Source organism: Notolabrus celidotus, chromosome 3 (assembly GCF_009762535.1).
Source record: "Notolabrus celidotus isolate fNotCel1 chromosome 3, fNotCel1.pri, whole genome shotgun sequence".
NCBI classification, from domain to species: Eukaryota; Metazoa; Chordata; class Actinopteri; order Labriformes; family Labridae; genus Notolabrus; species Notolabrus celidotus.
In genome coordinates this window covers 28,206,272-28,227,571 of record NC_048274.1, presented here as the reverse complement: position 1 = coordinate 28,227,571, position 21,300 = coordinate 28,206,272, and the positions used below count along the sequence as shown (strand labels likewise).

Here is a 21,300-nt window from a genome sequence, read left to right as displayed (position 1 = left end):
AAAACAGCTGCTTATTGATATCCAAATCTGCCTCCCATGAAGCATGTGACATCTTTTGATCACATCATACCGCTATCGTCTTTGAAGAAGATATAATGAATATCTAATAAGAAAAAATCTATAAAAACATATCTAATCCCAAGCTCATTTACACTTTTATAACAGTATGCATGAGTTCACAGATTTGCACCACCTTCCTACACATTCAGCAGGTGCACACTACACCTGACCTATTTTCATGTGTAGCTGTTATTCTGTAAAACCTTGGCTATGTAAATTGGCCCCGATTTAACTTTTTGCTGCTGCAAATTGAATTAAAACAGCTAAATCCCTCCTGCTAATTGAACTTGGCAAGCCTGATCATCAAAATTCCCTGATTTGCCAGTGAACCAGTCACCGCAAACATGCCCTCCTTACTAACATGAACGTGTATATTTCAGCACACTGCAAATTTACTCATATTTATGTTCTCTAATCAGTATTCTAGAGAACATGCTAAGTGAAATTGTGTCAAGCTCCTGCTTTACACATTACTCTTTACATGAGATAGAAGAGAGGAGAGAAAAGGTCAGCTGGTGAGGTTTATATTGAGAAATCAACATCAAGACATGTAGGTGAAATGGACACAAAAGGCAGTGCAGCTGCGCCTATTTTGAGCACAGAGGATGGGTATTATATAAACAAAGAATGGCTACAATCCATTGATACTACAGGAAACATCAAAGGGAATACCTTATATCAATATCCATGAAGTTAGAGGTTCAACAAAAGAAGAAGACCAAGCTATGCCATGAGCAAATCAACAGAACCAAGCGGTTACACATAAGGCACAGAAATGTGAATGCATTTGACGACACACTCACCTTACCTTCTAAATGGAGGACTTCGAATCAACCTTAAATAGCTCACAGATTGGCAGCATGGAAAGTGATGTATGGTCTAACACGCATGTAGTGTTGACATATGGCTGATCTATATGGGATCCTTTTCTAGGGTTAAGTAGGTCAGATATCCTGCCACTAAAACCTATAGACAAACTCTATTCAGAATTCTATGTTCTTGCATGCCTACAATGTACAGTCATGTATATTTAACCTTGTTCAACAGCTGCTTTTGTTTCATTTTACACCCTCTGTTACGCATGTTTGGACTCCTAATAAAATAAAAGCATTTTCTTGTATTACATTAAAGATGAATTGCCACTTATCTTCGTCAAATCCCGTCTCTGTATTGCAGGCGCTTACAGGAAGGAACTGTGTAAGACTAGCAGAGCCATCTAGCAACACAACATACATATTGTTTCTGTCGGGCAGAAACCCTGAAACCCCCTTATATCATCATTTACATTTTTTTCCTTTTAATACATCTTCCTTTAAGGTCTGTTCAGTCGGCTTTCTAAAATATAACAGATGAAAGTAGAAAAAAGCTTGTGGTTTAATCTCATGCAGTGTTAAGGTTTTATGAAAAACATTGTACTTCCTAGAAAGTATTGTTTTGGAGATACAAGTTTCTGCCTGCAATGTCAATATTATCCTTTAGATCCTTAGGCGGAATTTTCTCAGTTGCAGTAAAATAAAACCAGCTCCTGCTTCCTTTAATATCGTATGACTTCCGCTGTTACTGTATTTCCATTGATAAAACTAATTTCAACTTGTATCTGTCTGTTTTCCTCCACAGGGGGACTAAAGAGGAACATTTTTCAGCACATGAGCAGTTTGATGTGATCGTGCAGTTACTGATCTCTCTTAGCTGCAGAGGTGTGACATTGTTTTACACCACCCACCCACCCAAAATAAATCAATTGAACTTAAGGTACAAAGCATGTAATTGTGACACTGGTAGCTTAGCTCCATGTCATTCAGTAAGTTTCTGTTTCTTAAAGCATTAAGGGAATCTTGTTGCTTTACAGCTCCTCTGAGGAGCTATCTCTGCTGATTTTGGTGCACCCTTTACTGATTTCTTCCTGTATGCGTTGTAGGTAGTGTTTTATGACCAAAAAAAAAACCCCTTCTTGCTTTTAACTTTGAAATGTATCACTCACTGTGAATACTTGCTGTGGAAAAACTAAAGACAATTATTTCTGCACTGTAACACCACTGTTGGGTCTTTTTTCTACGATTCTACTCCCTCACAGGCGATTACAGGCGTTAAAAACTACAATATAAAAATGTTAAATCTTGTTGCTGATGATCTTGTTTGCTTTGTAGGTCATAAATATCTGTTTTGCAACCAGTTTAAAACGCCTCACATTAGCTTTTAAATGTACTATACCTTTTCAGATCCTTAATATCTAGGTCACAGACCCGATGGTGCTTTAAAACAAACAATTTGGGGTTGTACTTTGTAAATAATAAACACTTAATACTGTTGACTGTCTTGTTTCATGCTTGCAGTTCAAGTAAACATGATAAGGGCAACTGAAAAATATAACAATGTTATCACAAGAAACAATTTTCAAAATAAGATTTGTGGGGGGCGATCTGTGGGGAGGATTACCACACTCCAAAGAAAGGTGTGGCTTTATTCATTTATTCAGCACACAACAAAATAAAAGATCCTCAATCCCCACATAACATATGAAATATACAGATATCATCTAGAATTCTGGTAACGATACAATATGACCTTTTTTTTATTGAACAACATCAAAGCTTGTATTTTTTGTGGTGCAAACCCAGATTATTCAGCTCATGAACCTTGGTCAATATTGTTCAATAGATAGATGCACTCAGAGCAGACTTCTCCCTCCTGTGTGTTTGCACAGATAATATTGTATATACACAAGAACTGGATTATATTTGTGTCCCAACTGTACTGTTTGAATATTTCATAAACAATGATCAATCGCTGAGTGCACTGAAGAGCAAATAAGTAATGACACTCCTGGCTGGCCAATGAAAACTGCAAGTTTTATTCGACTCTGTGGTTGTGTATTAGATTTTTCCCCTCAATCCTATTTACAATCTTATTATCTTTAATCAGGATGAAGAGGTATCATGCTGGATTCTATTCCCTCTTCAGAACAACTTCTTCAGAGGCTCCAAAGTAAATCACTTGCTCAAACTTGGGGAACTAAAGACCCTGCTCAGGCAGAAGCTTATTTTAGCTACTGAGAAGTGTGCTTTGTCAGACTCATCCAGTTGTGCTGGGCTAGGCCGTCCCTAATTAAAGTGTTCTGCTCTACAGAGTCCCACACTGGTCCTGAGCATGCAGAAGCTGTCTTATTCTCTCCATCCATCACATCTACTGTAATTACTTTTGTTTACAGTGGAGGAAATGGCAGCTGTCTGATTAGAAGTTATTGAGGAGATAACTCAAGGTAATTTGGAAATGGCGCCCAGCTTCTCTCCTGGATGCAGATGAATCATTTCCTGTGTGAAGTGAGGGGACAATGTAGAGACGCTCATGGAGAACGACCCTGACAAATTACCACAGGGCTGTCAAATCTCCAGACCGTTTTCCTCCAGAGCCCTTCATTGTTTCCTCTGATGATAGTCTGTTTTTCCTGAGGCAGAAATATAGACTGCAAAATGGCATAATTAGTGGCATGCATTGTTTCACTCTCATGAAGTGAAGAGCATTTTTTTCAAGGGCAATTTCTGTTCCTGAGTGTTTTCTGATCCTAAACAGATTTAAAGTTGCATGTGCATCAATAAACTAAGGTGTCCAACTTTATCAGGATTGGTTCTCAGATTTTATTCTTAATTAATTATGATTAAATATTGTTTACAATATGCCCCAAAAGAGCATGTATTAACCAGCGATGTGTCAAAGTGACTAATTTCCTTTCTTGCTCAAACACAAATTTAAAGTACAAAGAGTCTAAAGGTAAGAAAACATTGAGATCAATCGTCACGATTGAGCACAATTTATTCAACGCCCAAAAATGGGGTCACAACGTCTGCAGGTAGGCGATCGATGTGTTGCTAACCTTAGTAGAGCCAGCACCACCAGCCTTTGGTCCTCTATTTGAGTGACTACATCCATTTGAACAAGGCACAGCCAACATACAACTTTATCTCCATTCTCCAAATCAAAATACTCCCAAACCATGCCGTGCCGTGCTGTACACAGCCACAAGATTTCATCTTTCATCTGTCCTTGTTTACATCAAGGAAGTAGAGCATTACATAAGTAGCCATTAACCAGAGCTATAGCCCCAGGCTGTACCTGATGGCTACAATTCTGTAAAAATACTAATTTAATCAGCATTTCAGGCCAATAATCATGAATATGAATAACTTTTTTAACCGTCCAATAATTTTGCTGACTTGGAGGACTATGTTTAATCTTTAAGTTGAAAAAAAAGTAGCTCATCCCTTGCATTAACGCAGGATTGACATGAAAAAACACCTTTGTGGGAACTAGGTAGTTTGATAGCTGTATCTGATACAGAAAATGGAGGTTCAAAATAAGAATGGTAAATCAATACTGCAATATCCACTTCCAATATGGGAAATTGATCCTGCTGCAGCAACATGATATTGGATTTTTTTTAAAGATACACTACTGCAGATTGAAAAGATATAAACATTTCTAATATTGTCCAAGTGCTTATTGTGGTTTGAGCTTTTGGGTTAGTAACATTCTGAATATTTTATAAAATAAGCATTCACACATGCAATTCATTTTTAGGTCAAAGTGTAATCTTCCCCCAAATTAAAACTCGGCAATGCTTTCAAAACCTGCATCTTCTGACAAGACTCATCTGTTTATGATGCTAGACATGCAGGAGGTAAAAATGATGCAGCTTCTTAAAGAAAAATGTACTACAATGCTTTAGACAGAAGAATCCCCAACAAGCTGGAACTACACAGGCTACTTCTGTGATATCATCACCTTTTAAATTAACTACAGCCAACATATCAGTCATTTCACATATACTTTTAGCTCTAGGGTACTTATAGCAAGTTATATTGTAACATGTTCCCCTTGTCTCCTGTTTGGGGAGAATGAAAAAGCATGAAGCAGGTTTAAGCAGCATTTTGTATGGTCAGATCCTGCTACTGTTGATGGAGGTGGTACTTAGATGGACAACCAGAACAATGGGCAACAAAAAAACATTTTATTATTGTTTTTTTTAATTCATACAATATAATAATGTGTTTACACGATCTATTGATTTTCTAGATATTGTTTTTATAAACCACTGTAGCAGTTGTCACTGAGAGTGAAATCAGATCTTCAGGTCGTCCAGAGTCCCCTGATGTCCTTGATAGCTGAGTGGGTTCACTCAATTAATATTTGTAATTGGTGTGTTTGGAATATCAACACAGCTAATGTTACTTTGACAGTGATTTAATTTGACATGTTAATCAATCATCAACATAGCTGAAGCACATGCTACCATGTTGAAGAGGGATAGAGATAGCATTCATGTTGTATGCAGACAAAAGTGCGGTATGCCTGACATACATGCTGTCTGTGCACTTTGTTAATTGATTTATTTTGCCATTTATTCTTTAGCCACTGTGCTGGGGATGTTTTGTTCAGTAAAGGAGCCAAAAAATAAAAGGTATGTCAAAAAGCTTAATCGTATCTGATAAACTATTGAACTGTTTACATGTCACAAGCACTTTCAGTTCTTTGTTCTGCCTCATTTTTATTTCTTGCTTGCACCATTAATTTGTTATTCAGGGCCCCTTCATGTGTAAATATTACAGCTCAAAACCAGTTTCAATGAACTTGCTGTTTGCACTACAGATCCCCTCCCTTGCCAAAGTGTGAGATTAATTACTCTGCTTTAATGGGCCCCACTACTGGGTACTAGTAATTAAAAGATAATGATTGGTCCCTTTGAATGTTACAAATAAAGATGCACGAACTCATTTGTGTTATTCAGGTTGTTCAATAAAAGATTAGGCCCTGTGTTGGGGAGGGGGTGTTGGGACTATACTCACTATTTCAGCCAAATTCTCCATGCTTTCCTGTGTGTCTGCTCTCCAAAATCCAGAGCAGATAAACTTGGATTATCACCCTGGATAAGAATAATGAACAAACACAGCTGTTCATTGGCATTCATCTCCATGACCCCCCTCCTCTATGAAGAGCTGGAGAAAAATAAAAGTGAACTCATTTAAGTTTCATATTGAGGGCTGTATCTATCTTCCCTATTTTTATTGGATGTTGGCAGCTGTGTTGGGTGATGAAATTAGTCCAGTCTTTCTCAGTCGGGGCTTGTGAAACTCTGCATGACTCTCCTTTACATGTCTTTTAATGATGACCTGCTGCAAATTGCAGTAAAGCCACTACCAAACTGTGACAAGTCATGGTGTGTTTGGTTCATATTTGATTATTCTTGATTAATGAATGCTGACAGGTTGAACCACAAGAGCAACTGCCATGCTGAACACAAGGATCCCAGTCAGAAAGGTCTCCTTTCTGCACAAAAACTGTGAAATGAGCTTGTTAGGTAAAAGCTGGGAGATAATTGGGGTGTGCTCTGAGGGTTGTAAAGGCATTTCTAACTTAATGTACCTCTATGCACCTTTCATTAAACCAGTTTCTGTTCATAGCAGCCTCTTTGTAGCAGCAGTTATAAACGCAGCAATTAACGTTCAGGTCAGTCAACAATCTGCTCATATTTTAGGATGTCTGTTATTTAGTAGACCCTAGTTGATCCAGATTTTGAAATAACTAAGCATCTCTGTATTTCTCAGGAGTGTCTTTTTTTATTTTAGTTCTAGCAATCAAAAAAGCTTTATTTAGGAGTGTGAATCATGCTCCAGTGTGAGTTATAAAATACGGCCATTGTTCCTGTTACAAACCACTTATTATGATCTGCAAATGTTGTGTGACACATGCAATCTCACTCCCACTGTAAGCCCCACCTCCTTGCAGGATGTGACACATCTTAAAGGAACCATGAGGGGCCATAGACTTAGCTCTGCTCTGAAGTGACAGTTGTAACCAAGCGGCAACCTCCAGTCTCAAACTATGAAGTCCATGCGGAAGTGTTATAAACTGCAATTCATCGAGAATCCTCTTGAGGCTGGCTGCAGAAACACATAGACACCAATTCAAAAAAGACGATATTTGCAGCATTAATAAACATGTTTACAGCCTGGTTCAAAAAACGGCTTGGCTCTACGTAGCTAATCTCTCTATCGGCACACACTGTACGGGGGCAGAATTTTTTTCTAACGTGATGGTTCAGAAGATATTAAGATTACGAGTTTTTGCCCAAATAAGGACATGACTGACTTGACTCCCGGTCGGGAACACATACATAGCAGTTGGCTAAGAGGCTCAAGCTCCGCTCTTTACGTCACACTCTGCCTGGTGAGTTCTGCATTTCCAATATGGCTGCCGCCGCCGATTGGCATCGAATCAGCACTCAGGAACAGATGGGTGACGTCACGGATACTACGTCCATATTTTATACAGTCTATGTTTGTAACTTACTTTCTGATGTTTAGGCCCTTGCTTTCTAGTGCTGGTTGGATGATGTTAAAGCAAATGGGGTCTATGCCTGGTTTCTTCTGAAACCACAAACCTTCAGTACAAACACGCTGACTTCTTTGGCATACCAGCCCGAACTGGGTCAAAGTGTCACACTACAAAGGCGCCTGAAAGCACAGATTGTGCAGAGACAGAGCAATAAATGATGGTTACTGAGTGAATTCAACTTAGAACAGGAGAGACATCCCTAAATAGAAACAAATTAAACAGTGAGGGATTCACAGAAGATCAGAACACGTAGAACAAGAACAAGTTCTCTATAAATCAAACATCCTAATAATTTATATCCCATGATGGAATGCTGGGAAGGTATTATTCTTTCAACGGCATTTATTTTTCATTCATACAAAGTGTGACCGTGTCTTGTGGAATGCATACATTTTAGGACTACATCAATAACATTTGGCCTTATTATGAAACACATTGATCATACACGCATATATTAAGTCTAAACATCGTCTCTTAACTATTATTTATTGTGCTATGTCAAGATGTTGATGTATTGGCCTACTGCCGTGGTGCATGGAAATGCTCATGTTTCTAATGACAGTAAAGAATTATAAAACAAGAATTGAAGGCTTTGGGGTGCAGAAGAAAGAAAACTCATTCACAAAGAACTTCAGACTTTTGTAGAAATGTCTGCACCTGGTGATTAAAATACTGATAGGGTGAAATAATAACACTTAACACTGACTGGAGGGTTTCAACAAGTTCAACACTTACTGAGCCTGACTGGTTGAGATTCTTGAGTAAAGGACCAGGGGTTAAGATCAAGTTAACTAATCACGCAGCAGGTTGTTTGAAGGTCACAGCAAGGGATTCATTTTTTGCAGGAGCAGTTTTTTTATGTTTTGTTTTCAGATTTATTTCGACTGATAAATATAACGCTTTTTTATTTGTGGGGGTGAACAAACATGAATCATTAGTTTGGTTTAGGATTGATAGGCTGAGAGTCCAGGCTTGTTGTTCCCCCTGTTTCTATTTTTAACCCTAAACTAAGTTTACCACCCACACACTTGAATACATCGTCTTATATAAGGCCAAGCAATAAAGCAAATACACATAATCTCCAAAAGATTGAGCTATTCTGTTCAATGTCATAGCATGCTGGCATTATAATGCAATATACAGTGGAGAATGAGCAAAAATAATAGTTATGAAAGAAACTCATATGAGACTGTTCAACACAATACATGCATCATTTTCTACTGAAAAACTGTAGCACTTTCAATAGCAGCACGCTTTTGCTTTAATCATTCCCACATACAGTAATCTCTAAATAAACCCTCTCCACTAGTCTGCAGATTTAATGCCACAAGCCTTCTCTTGTCATCCACAATTAAAACGGTGAAGTTATGGATGATGCAGTCAGCATACTATGATAATGTATTGTGTGGTTTCTCCTGCAGTCATAAAAAGAAACCGGTTTACCCCTAATTGTCATGCATGTTGGCTTTATTGGATCCTGCATGTCAGGTAGCGAAACCACTTAAGAAAATCCCTTTTGATCTTCCTCATTTTGATAGAATATGTGGCAATCAATGCTTCCAATGATATAAGCAGGAAATGTGGAGGAGCTCACATAACACTGCTCTCACACACAAAACCCATGGCAGATGGCCTAATATGTCTTTTGTGGTCAGAGTAAAGGTCATGTGACCTGCAGATCTTGGAAATTCATTGTGGAATTTGTAGAGAAGAAAGGCTTGCTGTTATCTTGTGAGGATTCATAGAAAGTGAGAAGCCAAGCAAGGACTCATGAACAAAAAAACATGTAATTAACACTCAACAGAGAACATGTAACGTGAAAACGCAGCATGCGAACACTTGCACTTCCATCTCAGCAGGACGAGGGAGGCATAAGGCAAGAGAAAAGTACTGCTGTGTTCAATCCTTCCTCCTACTGTTTGTAATCACTGGACACACTGGGGACCTTAAAGGAATGTTTCTCAGAAACATGACAGCCTCTAACTCTCTGATGTAGAAATATGTTCATGAATCTTAATTTATCCATCGACAGATCCAGCCAAATAATTTATTATTTATCTAAACTTACACAGAAACGTTGAGCTTGCAGTCAATGCAGTGATAAAGTCAAAGAAGACTTTTTAATGAGCCTTCTGACATTAAAAGAAACTTCTATCCTCAGATACTTAAACACGCCTCTATCATCAGTCTGTGATGTCTCTGGTGTTCCATATGCTTGTGATGAATGTTGCTTTTCAGTAAAACCAGCAGGTCCATACTTTTAAAGTGTGTTGAGCATTGCTAGAGGGAGCTATTAGAGTCTATGTTTCCTGATAAAAAAAAAGATCAGTCCTTCTGATTTCATGTCGAAGAACAGCAACAGCAAAGTAGCAACAAATAATTGTGAAAAAAGCCTATAATATAGAAAACAATAAACCTGGAAATACAACATAAGTGTTCTTCTTTCTTATATGGGTTCCTTTGGCTTCAGGGTTAAATGGATTTTATTCAACTTTTGGTCCACCAAAATCTTACTTGTCTAGCCTGCTTTGATAAATGAAAAGGGAAAGTTAGAGCTGTGGTTTAAAGTTTAATTTCTCATAGTTTAGGTAAGTGAGCTGTTTCATTGGGCTGGAAATTAGTTTTTTCATCTGCTGATAAGTTCTGATCAGTGGTCTGGTCTTTTAAATGGTAACATTCTCTGGCTTTAAGGGCAGGGAACTCCATGGAGTATTTATAGGCCTATTCTATCGGCCTAACGCAAATCATATGGATAAGATATTTTTTTTATTAGCCACATGATCAAGCATAAAGGGTTGAAAAACTACCAAAGTTGTTTTTTTCCACATTACTTGTAGAAAAATTGAATCCATAATGCATTTTAATGATGTTAAACATGCTCAGTTGGAGTAGTGATATCATTTATTCATTATTTCAGCACTATTGTTTGTATGAAATCACGAAGTCACCCTTTAAGAGCTGGAGTTTAAACCAACCAATCAGTGAGCAGCTGTAATTGTTTGACTCTGATTCAAATGGAAGACGCGCATTTCATTACACCTGTCAAGTAGCTCAGTGAAGCATCTCAGATTTGCTACGTGAAGATAACATTAAATGGGGCAGTGAAGTTTCACCGTGCGTGTGTGAACTATTTGCAGCCTGGTCAAACGACGCAGTAAGGCTGATCCTGTCAAATAAGTATGCAAGCTACCTGACGGCCGAATAGCTGGTTCGCTAAGCTAACATCAGCTGATGAGGACTACCATCTCTCTTGTTTGCTCTGGTCGTGTGGGGAAAGTGTTTACAGCTGTTTGTTTCATTGAGGACATGATATCCATTTCCTTCATGACAAACTTGCGCTGGTGAGTACACTGCAGTCTACTATTGCTATGTGTATAATGACATGTGCAAACATTTGTGTGAAAATATTACATATATATAAATAAATATATATTTATACAGTCTATGGGAAATACTACTGTCTAATACTAGATGTGTTGGTTCAGCAGGACTTAGGGCCACATGCACAACTTCTAAATTTAAAAAAATATTTACAAAAATAATATAAATATATAAAATAGTATTTTGAAATATTTTGAAATGTAATTTTCAGGTGTATTTATGTTAAGGTACGGGGCTTTGTGCAATCTATTCTATAATCAGTCCTTTAGAGGAGTAATTCTATATCTATCTGCCCATTTATTGTAGGCCATCCCAGGAAATGACTGTTGGAAGTAGGATTGTGATCTGTCTCAGGTGTAGATAGTTGTTTTTATTGGATGTTTCTGAGGGTAATAATTTGAGGGATGTTTTAAAAGTTATGTCTTGCTTCAAGAGAATCATACAATTGTGATGGATGTTGGGAAATGATTCTTTGAAAGATGCTTTACAGACCTTAGACTGTGTATCATTACACCAAGTTGGGACATTATCACTACTTCTACCAGAAGAACTGTTTGAAGAAAATTAAGAAAGAAAGCTGTAAAAGTTGGTATCTACAGGAAAAGGTATTGGTACTCCTCAGTGTCTCCATATGTTTAATTTAATACCAGGCAAACTAATAAGGAGTCCTATATTAACAGTGTATGCCAAATCAACATCTTGAGGTGATTAGAAACATGATTCCAAGCGCAAACACTACAATGGTGCCTTGACAGTGTGTTGATAATTACATGGTGGAAAATGGACAGAGGGAAGGAGCACATTGCGGGAGGTACTGGACTCAATGGGCCATGATAATTAACCAGATCTTAATGACACTGGGTAAAATGATTCCCCCCTGAATTGTATTTGATAAATATTTAATGTTTCATTACAGTAATGATGCAAATGTAAAATGCCAAACTACTGACTGTCAAACTTTTGCCGCTGTTGTCTTGTAATTAGAGAAAGCCCTAACTGTCTCTGTCTAATTTCCCAGCGCAGCCACTGCCAGCATTTAGCACTCTCATGAAAGAGTGGTGACAGGAAAGGGAATTATGCGTAGAGCAGATTTGGACTGCACATTGATGAGTTTACCATTATTTCTTACTTTGTGTTCTCTGAGGGTGACTGTTTATCCTTTGACAATTTAAGAGTCACAAATCATAAGACTTTCTTTTAATGAACGCAATCCTTTGTGCACTCGTGTTTGTGCACAGCTGTCTTCTGCATGTGAGCCAAAGTTAGTCTCTTCTCCCAGAGGAAAGAACGCACTTTTTGCATCACAACAATCTGTTACTAAAAGCCCTGTGTGTTTTTTGTTACAGTTGTGGCCAGAGGGACAAATGAGTGGGCATATTTTAGAGATGACAAAGTGAAAAAAAGTGGTCTCGCACAAACACATTAGTCATATTATTTTGACCACCTTGCCTAGGTGTAAGCTTGCTCTACACAGCTGAGAAATCCCAGTTCAATTTCTGTCCTAGCTGCTTTAACCCACATAGACACCAGAGGGAGTGGTGATCAATACACTGTACTTGGCCATCATTATCAAGACTTATATCCCCTTCAGCTCAGGGCCCATTAAATCAGAGGACCACATTCTTCCCGCCCAGTGTCTCAGCCGAGCCTCCCAAGTCACATTAAGATCTGATTTACGTGTATTTAATGATGGGCCACCCTTAATTAGCTGATGGCGCAAAAACGCAGCCACTGCTGAAAAGGATGACCATGGAGAAGCTCAGGACGATGTTTGCTTCAGGCCACTTTCAATCTGTCATCCATATCAAGCCACACTCACATAGCAAAAACACCTTCCTCTCGTAGCTGTGGCCATACTTCATGTGTTGAGAGGAGCCAGAGGCCATAATGAATCCTTGCTGAGAAGCCTGATCCCTGGTTTCTATCCAGGGTACCAGTTTCGTGAGGCCCTCTGTCTGTCAGTAACTTCCCTTTACTGATGTATTTTCTGTCAAACAGTGGACTGTTGATGACTTCTTCCCCTCTTGTTTTGGTCACAACCCATTGGTTACAGCCTGAGAGGCTCTCTGCATCATTAGCAAAAAAATAATTTGGTTGGTTTAATGGAATGACTTAGACTAACAAGTTGTTGCAACAAGAATACCCTGAAGTGACTTGAGATGTATTACCACAGTGGTTGTGACTGCTCATTAGCTCCTTGCAGTGTTATTGCAGTTAGGCTCATAAGAAACCTGCATAATATCCATGCACGGCTGTAAAAGAGAGACGACTGATAAATTGCATAATGACCAGATTAGCAATATGTCACACTAAGCCTCTGGCAAACGGCGAGGGAATTGGGAAGATTCTGCCCTCCCTGTGAGATGAGAAAGATATAAATAGAAACCTTGAAGCACAATTTGTCAAGTTACATGAGCAGAAATGCATTCCCCCTTTCCACCCCACCCCAAATATGTAAGGGTCCTTTGAAGCGGATTTCATCAAGTCGTTATGAAAATGGTGATGCATCTTTGAAAGCATTGACAAATATCAAGCTAAAAGGTCACGTTCATTTGAAAACCTCCAGTTTGTAATCTTTATTTCATCCTGTTTGACTGCAAATATCAAGAAGCACATAATAATCTTCTATAAATGAAACAAACCCTGACTATTTCATTTGTGTAATGTATTCTATTACGCCAAATTATGTCTGGCTGTTCAAAATGATCATTTTGGTTGTTTAGAAGTTGGAGGCAATTTGGATTGAACACTTTTCTCAAGATAAATAGCCTAGCTGAAAACTTTAATCACCAGTAAAGTTGGAAAGTCATAAATATGATGAAAGGCAACCAAAATAGTCTTATTTTTAACTACACCGAGACCTGCTTGTTTCTTATTTTTAATTTTTCTGAAACAGTGGCTGTATTTTTCAAAGGCAAGTTTCACTATTAGTAAGGCACTGCATAGGTGGAAACAAAACGAGTACAGAAAAGAGCCATAGAAGAAGTTTCCTATCTAAAATGACTATAAATGAATAACATGCATACTTATTTGTAAACCTGACAATGCTGACATGTAAAGCCGGATTTATACTTCTGCGTTGATTCAACGGTGTAGCCTACGCCACAGGTCTGCGTAGCTCCCATACCTACACGCACCTCCTCCAAAATGTAACTGTGCATCGAACCGACGCAGACCACAAGCCCTGTGATTTGTCAGCTCGGCAGCATTGTATTTCCCGCATTTACAGCACTTCCGGGATCCCAGACATTGGCCTTGTATTTCATCTCCTCCTCCGTATCCTCTCTATTCTTCCCAGTAGTCATTGCTGTATGATAAACAGTAACATGTATCAGATGTGAATCAACAAAATACGTTATGAATCATTGATTGAGTGAAAAAGTAAACAGAAAACGTAACGGGGCCGGAAAGAGATGGCGCAACTATCAGAGACTATGCTGCCCTAAGTGTTTTGGGGGAGTATTGCCACTACTGCGTGGGTCGTCGCAGAAGTAAAACCCGCCTTAAGAGTGTTTTTTTTATTTTTTATTTAACCTTTATTTTACCAGGAATAGTCCCATTGAGATACAAAGTCTCTTTTTCAAGGGAGTCCTGGCCAAGACAGCAGCATAAAAAGTTTCACAAATAGAACAGGACAAAACATACAGTGGCAAGTAACTATTACATTGATTTATAAATTAGCAGTGTTAAGCTTTAAAACATGTGCACAAGCTGATCAGATCATCCTTTATCCTAGTTTTGAAATCCTCCAATCGAATTAAACAGTCCAGTTTCAGGCGACCCTGAAGCTCAAACCAAGAAGAGGGAGCAAAGACATTAAAAGCACTTTTACCAAAGACAGAGCGAGTCCGAGGAATGCCAAAAAGAATTTGTCCATGGGACCGAAGATGACAGCCACTGACAACTTTAGGAGTCAATAAGGAGCATAAATAAGATGGCAGCTCCTGTAGTATGGCTTTATAAAGAAAGACATACCAATGCTCCATTCTTCTGTTGTATAAGGAAGACAAGCCGACCTTCTCATACAAGATACAGTGATGTGTGCGGAAACCTAAACCAGAAATGCAGCATGGTACACAGAGTCCAACATTTTCAGAGAGGCTGAGGAAGCATGCATATAAAGAACATCACCATAGTCAATTACAGATACAAAGGTTGCTAAAATGAGCTTTTTACGCGCAGCAAAGGAAAAACAGCGTCTGTTTCTATAAAAGAAACCCAACTTCCCCTTTAGTTTTTTAGTAAGACTCTCAATATGACGATTAAAAGAAAGATTTTCATCAAAGAGAAAACCCAAGTATTTAAATGTTGGGACACATTCGATTTCCTCATTTGTGGAGGTGAAAATCTTAGTCATTTTTCTCCATCCTCTTGGACTTGGAGAAATACATCACCTTAGTCTTGTCAGCATTTAAAACCAGCCTTAGTTTACAAAGATTCATTTGTACTGTGTTTAATGCAGCTTGCAGTTTGCTAATTGCACTTGATAAGGACGACGCTGAAGAGTACAAAACATAGTCATCCGCATAAAAATGAAACTTTGCATCCATTACATTTTTACATAAATTATTGATATAGATGACGAATAAGATAGGACCCAATATGGACCCTTGCGGGACACCATTTGTTACATTCATATAGTCAGAAGCTAAGCCATCAACCCTGACACATTGCTTCCTACTGCTCAGGTAGCTTTTAAACCACTGAACAGTTTTCAGAGCGAACCCAATGTTAAATAATCTCTGTAACAGAATGGAGTGATCCACTGTGTCAAATGCCTTAGATAGATCCAAGAAAAGGGCAACACAGTGTTCTTTAGAATCAGTGGCATTTTTAATATCATTTAAGACCTTCATTGTGGCAGTGACTGTACTGTGTTTTTTTCTGAAACCTGACTGCAGGTCATTAAGAATACCATGTTGAGATAAAAAGACTTTTAACTGGTTTCCTACTAGCCCTTTCAGTACCTTAGCTAGCACTGAGAGTTTTGATATTGGTCTATAGTTATTTGGGCTTGAGGGATCTCCACCTTTTAATATTGGTGTAACATAAGCTGCCTTCCAGACCTCAGGCACTTGACCATATTGCACAGACAAATTAAAAATGAAAGTTAGTGGCTCAGCGATTTTTAAGGAAGTAATGCTGAATACCATCAGGGCCAGCTGATTTTTTGGTATTTAGCTTTTTTAGAGCTTCGCATACCTCATGTACCTCAAACTGAGTGAACGTAAAATCTAAATCAGTGGGCATCTCATCTTTATCTTCTTTCTCCAGATGATTTTTAGGGAGTGTGTTATTACATTTTACATGTTGAGCTTCAATTACTGCCAAACTTATTTCCAGCGCAGTAAGACACTGTTTGGGGCAGCTGTCGCACAGTAGCACAGCCATTCCTGTCTCAATTGAAAGGTTGGTGGTTTGATCCAAGCTCCTGCAGTTGCATGCCAAAGTGTCATTGATCAAGGCACCTGTTGCACAGTTTGGTTGTAGGTTGTTGTCCTGTTTTCTCTTTGCCCTGTTTTGGTAATGAAGCTCCATTGCAGGTTGTTGGAATTGCTTCCACTTTTCAAAGGGACATGTGTACATTAGCTTCCTTCCCCTCATGCCAAAAATATTGTTTTCTAGTGTGCTTTCATTTGTTGGTACTTGACCTGTAAAAGCTGGGGATGGTAGTCTCGGAAAACTAGCATGAATTTGAATGTAGCATTTCCTCATGACCCCGTCTAACCCCTCCCCTCCTCCCTCGGAGCTCCTCCAAAACAACGCCCCCCCGCTCACATGCACGAGCGCCTCTGATTTGCGACCATATGATCATGACGGATGCAAAACCGGTCCTCACCAAAACAATATCATAGTGAAAGTTAAAAACGCAAACAAACATGGCTGCTGTTAGTACTCACAACTGTCATTCTAGCATTATCCAGTTGTCATGGTGACATGATATCAGGAGAAAACTTACAACACATATATAATACTGTAACAGCTCTACTGTTTGTTAAATGTGTTCAGTGTAGATGTTCTTAATTCCTACAGTGTTGTTGTTGTCAGTGAAGGCATCAGGAGAGGTGTAGAGACTGTGAGCGGGAGAGAGGAGAGACAAGAGGAGAAGTTCTTCATTCATTCAAACTTTGATTGTTGCTTTGTTGGGTCGGCGTGATCACGGCTGACAGTGACCGGTTAGTAAAACTCAACGTGTTCACGGATCGGCTCGGACGCTACAATACATATACATTTTCTGTAGGACTTACTAAATGTCATTCATTCTTCTGCTTGTCAGAGCCCCCGTGGTGAGAGCTTTTTAGACTCTGATCCGGACTACAGTCCTGAGCAAAGTACCTCATCAGGTCAGAGGGGACAGGCCCGAGGTCGAGCGAGAGGGGCAGTCAGTAGAGTCAGGGGAAGCAGAAGCAGGGGACGGGGACGGGGAGTGCACGCCGGGGAAATGTACGCGCAGGAGGCGGGCAGAACGGCAGGACAGGATTTGATTGGTTTAAAATTTGGGGACCCAAAAACACGGATTGGTTGGCGTTTTCCCAGGTTTACTCAGGCTGTAGATAGCAGCTCTTTTTCACTCTTTTTTAAGAACACATTATGTATTGATTGCCATCAGGACATAAAGATAATTTTAACCAGTATAACAAAAAGTGTATCTAAATCTGACTAGCAACCCCAGCTTTAACTGAGTCCTGGTGGTGACTGCGGTTTGGTTTCTCTTCCTGTTGTCGGCTGAGCCACAGCATCTCTGTTCTCTACAGGGCAGCATGTGTAAAACGTGTGTGTTCTAGTGACGTGGCAAACAAGGCAAGCCATGAATTTTGAACAGGATATTGGCTGGAGGGGAGCTGTTTGGAAAGTAATTACATCAAAGGCTGTTGTGGGAATATTTGCCACACAAAAATTGCTGCTGATGATAAGCAAGGCCCCACCAGGCAGTAATTAGGGACTCCTGCCTTATGGCCAGTGCATTCAGGTGCTTTCTCATGCTAAATAATTCTTCTTACATTTATGAACCTTCCCATGTAAAGGATGTATATGACAGATGGTCAGTGCAGAAATCTGTCTGTGTTATTGCTCATCATGCTCTACATACTTTGTACTGATCATCTGGAACATGGGTTTATGTATTGTCTGAGTTTTGATCCAAACCCGTTTTGTTGATTTTTTTTTTTGCTGATTTCTGAGTACAACTGAAGTGTCTTGCAGTTTTTTTTCAATCTTGGTAACTTCCTTGATGCTAACCTCCTCACTCTATCTTACTTCAGTGAAATATAATAAGCTGTTTGTTGTCACTGCACCATCCTCTTCCAAGAGTCAACTCAGTTGCCTCAGAGAACTAGGATGCTCACAAGCATTGCCTGTGTCCAGAAGGTGTTAAGCTTTTAAGGTTTGAGGTGTGCATGTGAAGCTGTCTCTCTGTGCATGAGAATCCTCTGCTATGTGCAGCCACAGGCTGTAAGCATACAGCGCCTGTCAGAGGGTGTTGACCTACATAATCACTGTCAGGTTCTGGATGCAGAGGTGTGTTTTGACAGCCTTACACAGTTCTGGTTCACCTGAAATGGTAGCGTTTCATGTTTGGCCATCAGTATGATGCTCTGCGTGTAGGGGTGGTCGAGTTCTGTTTTTCTCAGAAACTGGATTATGATTCCTAAATTTTGTGTAATTTCCTTTGAAAGCAGGATAAAACTTCACTATTGTCATTTCCACCATCCTGTTTTCTTTAATTATACTTTTTGGATTTACGTTGGTTTCATGTAGTTAAAAAAGTTTGTAACGAAATAATTAAAATTTTAATTTTTTTTCTTGTTAAAAGACTCAACTCAACTTTATGTTAATAGAACCTTTCATACATATAAACATGCAGCCCAAATTGCTGCACAAAAGAGCAGAGGCAGAAAACAACAGCAATGAAATAAAAAAATAAATAAAATATATATCAAATATATACAATAAATAAAATACTTGGAAATAAAACAAGTGTTAGGGTTAGCGTTGTGATTAGGGCTAGGGTTAGGAGTTGGGGTTAGGGACCTTAGGGTTAGCGTTGTGATTACGGTTAGGGTTATGATTAGGGTTAGGAGTTGGGGTCGGGGACCTCTGGGTTATGATTAAGGTTATGGTTATGATTACGATTTGCGTTAGGATTAAGGTTAGGGTTATGATTAAGGTTAGGGTTAGGGTTTTGATTAGGGTTAATGTTAGCGTTATGATTGGGGTTAGGGTTCAGATTAGGGTTAGGGTTAGCGTTGTGATTAGGGCTTGGGTTAGGGTTAGAGTTAGCAGTCATGGGAAGTTCGGCTCTTTTCAGAGAGCCGGCTCTCTCGACTCTGGTCCCAAAGAAGAGCCGGCTCCTTCGACTCCCCAACGGCTCTTAATTTAGGATCTTTTGTAGCCGTATATTTTACCTTAAATTAGCAAAAACTAATGGTTTGTGTGTTGAAAACACTTTTATGTACACTGTTTTTATGAGAAGCCTTATAATTGCCTAGTTTTGTGCATTTATTCTGTTACAAAACCATTCTTACTTTTGCTTAGTATTTTAATTAACTATTTTATTGCACAATTTAACAAAAACTGCAAACATATCCACAGAACGGAACCAGAACCAAACTCAAGCAAACAGAACCAGAACCAAACTCAAGCAAACAGAACCAGAACCAAACTCAAGCAAACAGAACCAGAACCAAACTCAAGCAAACAGAAACAGAACTAAACTCAAGCAAGAAGGAACCAGAACCAAACTCATGCAAACAGAACCAGAACCAAACTTAAGCAAACAGAACCAGAACCAAACTCAAGCAAACAGAAACAGAACCAAACCAAGCAAGAAGGAACCAGAACCAAACTCATGCAAACAGAACCAGAACCAAACTTAAGCAAACAGAATCAGAACCAAACTCAAGCAAACAGAACCCGGACTAAACTCAAGCAAACCGAACCAGAACCAAACTCAAGCAAACAGAATCAGAACCAAACTCAAGCAAACAGAACCAGAACCAAACTCAAGCAAGAAGGAACCAGAACCAAACTTAAGCAAACAGAATCAGAACCAAACTCAAGCAAACAGAACCAGAACCAAACTCAAGCAAGAAGGAACCAGAACCAACTTAAGCAAACAGTAAAAAATAAATAAATAAATAAATTACTCTAAATTAAAATCTAGATTAAAGTAGTTAAATTCCAGAATTATAAGAAATATATTTTGGGAGTCTTTTCTTTTTATCTATCAAGACAAACCCTGTTTGAAAGTTATATAATTAGAGATAATAGTTGATAGGTATGAAGTTTCTTTTATATATAATTGCTCTTTTTTTTTGCAATATTTGATGATTCTGTTCTCTCGATAATCTTAGAAAAATGATCTACATTTTTAAGAAACACATTTCCACACTGCAGAGGAGTATACTGATGTATTTCACATTATTTTCCTGTGCTGGATTTTCAACAGGAACACTCATGGCACCACAAACCAGTTACAGCAGCTGACCATGTTACTTTTATGGTCACAGGCCGTTGTTTGTTGAAGAATCTGACACTGAAAATCAAGCATGACAGTCAAGGCCAACTGAACTTTTGGCAGTGTAATTGGCCCTTTGCAGCAGGGGCAGGGTTCACTGAGGCTCTGTGACAAACCACTGTCTTCCTGCTGCAAGTGACATTTATTGGGGAATGTCAGATTTGATTATATTTACAATGAAATAACAGACATATTTAGTTGTTTTTTTTAACCCATGAGCATTTTTCCCTTTCACTTTATTTTCTAATACATAGAGCTATTCAAATTGTTTTGAAGGAACACCAATTGTCTTAATTTAACATATTGCATATTAATGAATTATACAGTTATGTAAATTATAGAAAATCATAATTTCCTTTGACATTTTAAATGAGTTTACAAAAACCATTCATCATTTTTTTTAAATAATGACGCGAGACAATGGTATGTGCCCACTGGCTTGTTTGCTGAGGTGACAAAAAAGGAATCTAGGGAGCAGCGGTTAAATCGCATGCCCCACATAAAGAGGCTGTAATCCTTGTCGTAGCAGTTGCAGGCTCGACTTCTGGCCTCAATCATTTGCAGCATGTCTTCCTCCGCTCTCTACACCCCACATTTCTTGCCTCTCTTCAAAATTATAAAAAAAAAGAAGGAAAGGAATCCAGTCTGTTCGAGTTTTTTATAGGACATACTTTCATACACTGACAGGCCTTTAAGTAATATAATTTGCACAACATAGAATACGACTTTGACTATCTGGAGAGAAGGGTCTCTGGAGTTTTGCTGTGAGATATTATTTTTTGGGGGGGGCACAGTGTGCATCGATCATTGTATAATCTGAGTGATGGAGTGATTTCAGTGTATAATCTCAAGTTCTCTGTGGAAAAGTTGAATGTTTTGATGTGCAGAAAAGCACAGAAGGTCATGAACTTATTTACCCAAACTTGTTGCAGGCTTAGTGGGTTTAATTGAGG

At 38.8% G+C, this 21,300-nt stretch overlaps 1 long non-coding RNA gene across 1 annotated transcript in view; it reads left to right on the top strand.

Annotated features, from left to right (window-relative positions):
- Positions 1-10,452: 10,452 nt before the first annotated feature.
- LOC117810653 overlaps positions 10,453-21,300 on the top strand; it is a 35,475-nt gene continuing 24,627 nt past the window's right edge. The window contains exon 1 of the long non-coding RNA XR_004630815.1: positions 10,453-10,790. This is a non-coding gene — a long non-coding RNA (uncharacterized LOC117810653). The remainder of the gene's footprint in view (positions 10,791-21,300) is intronic.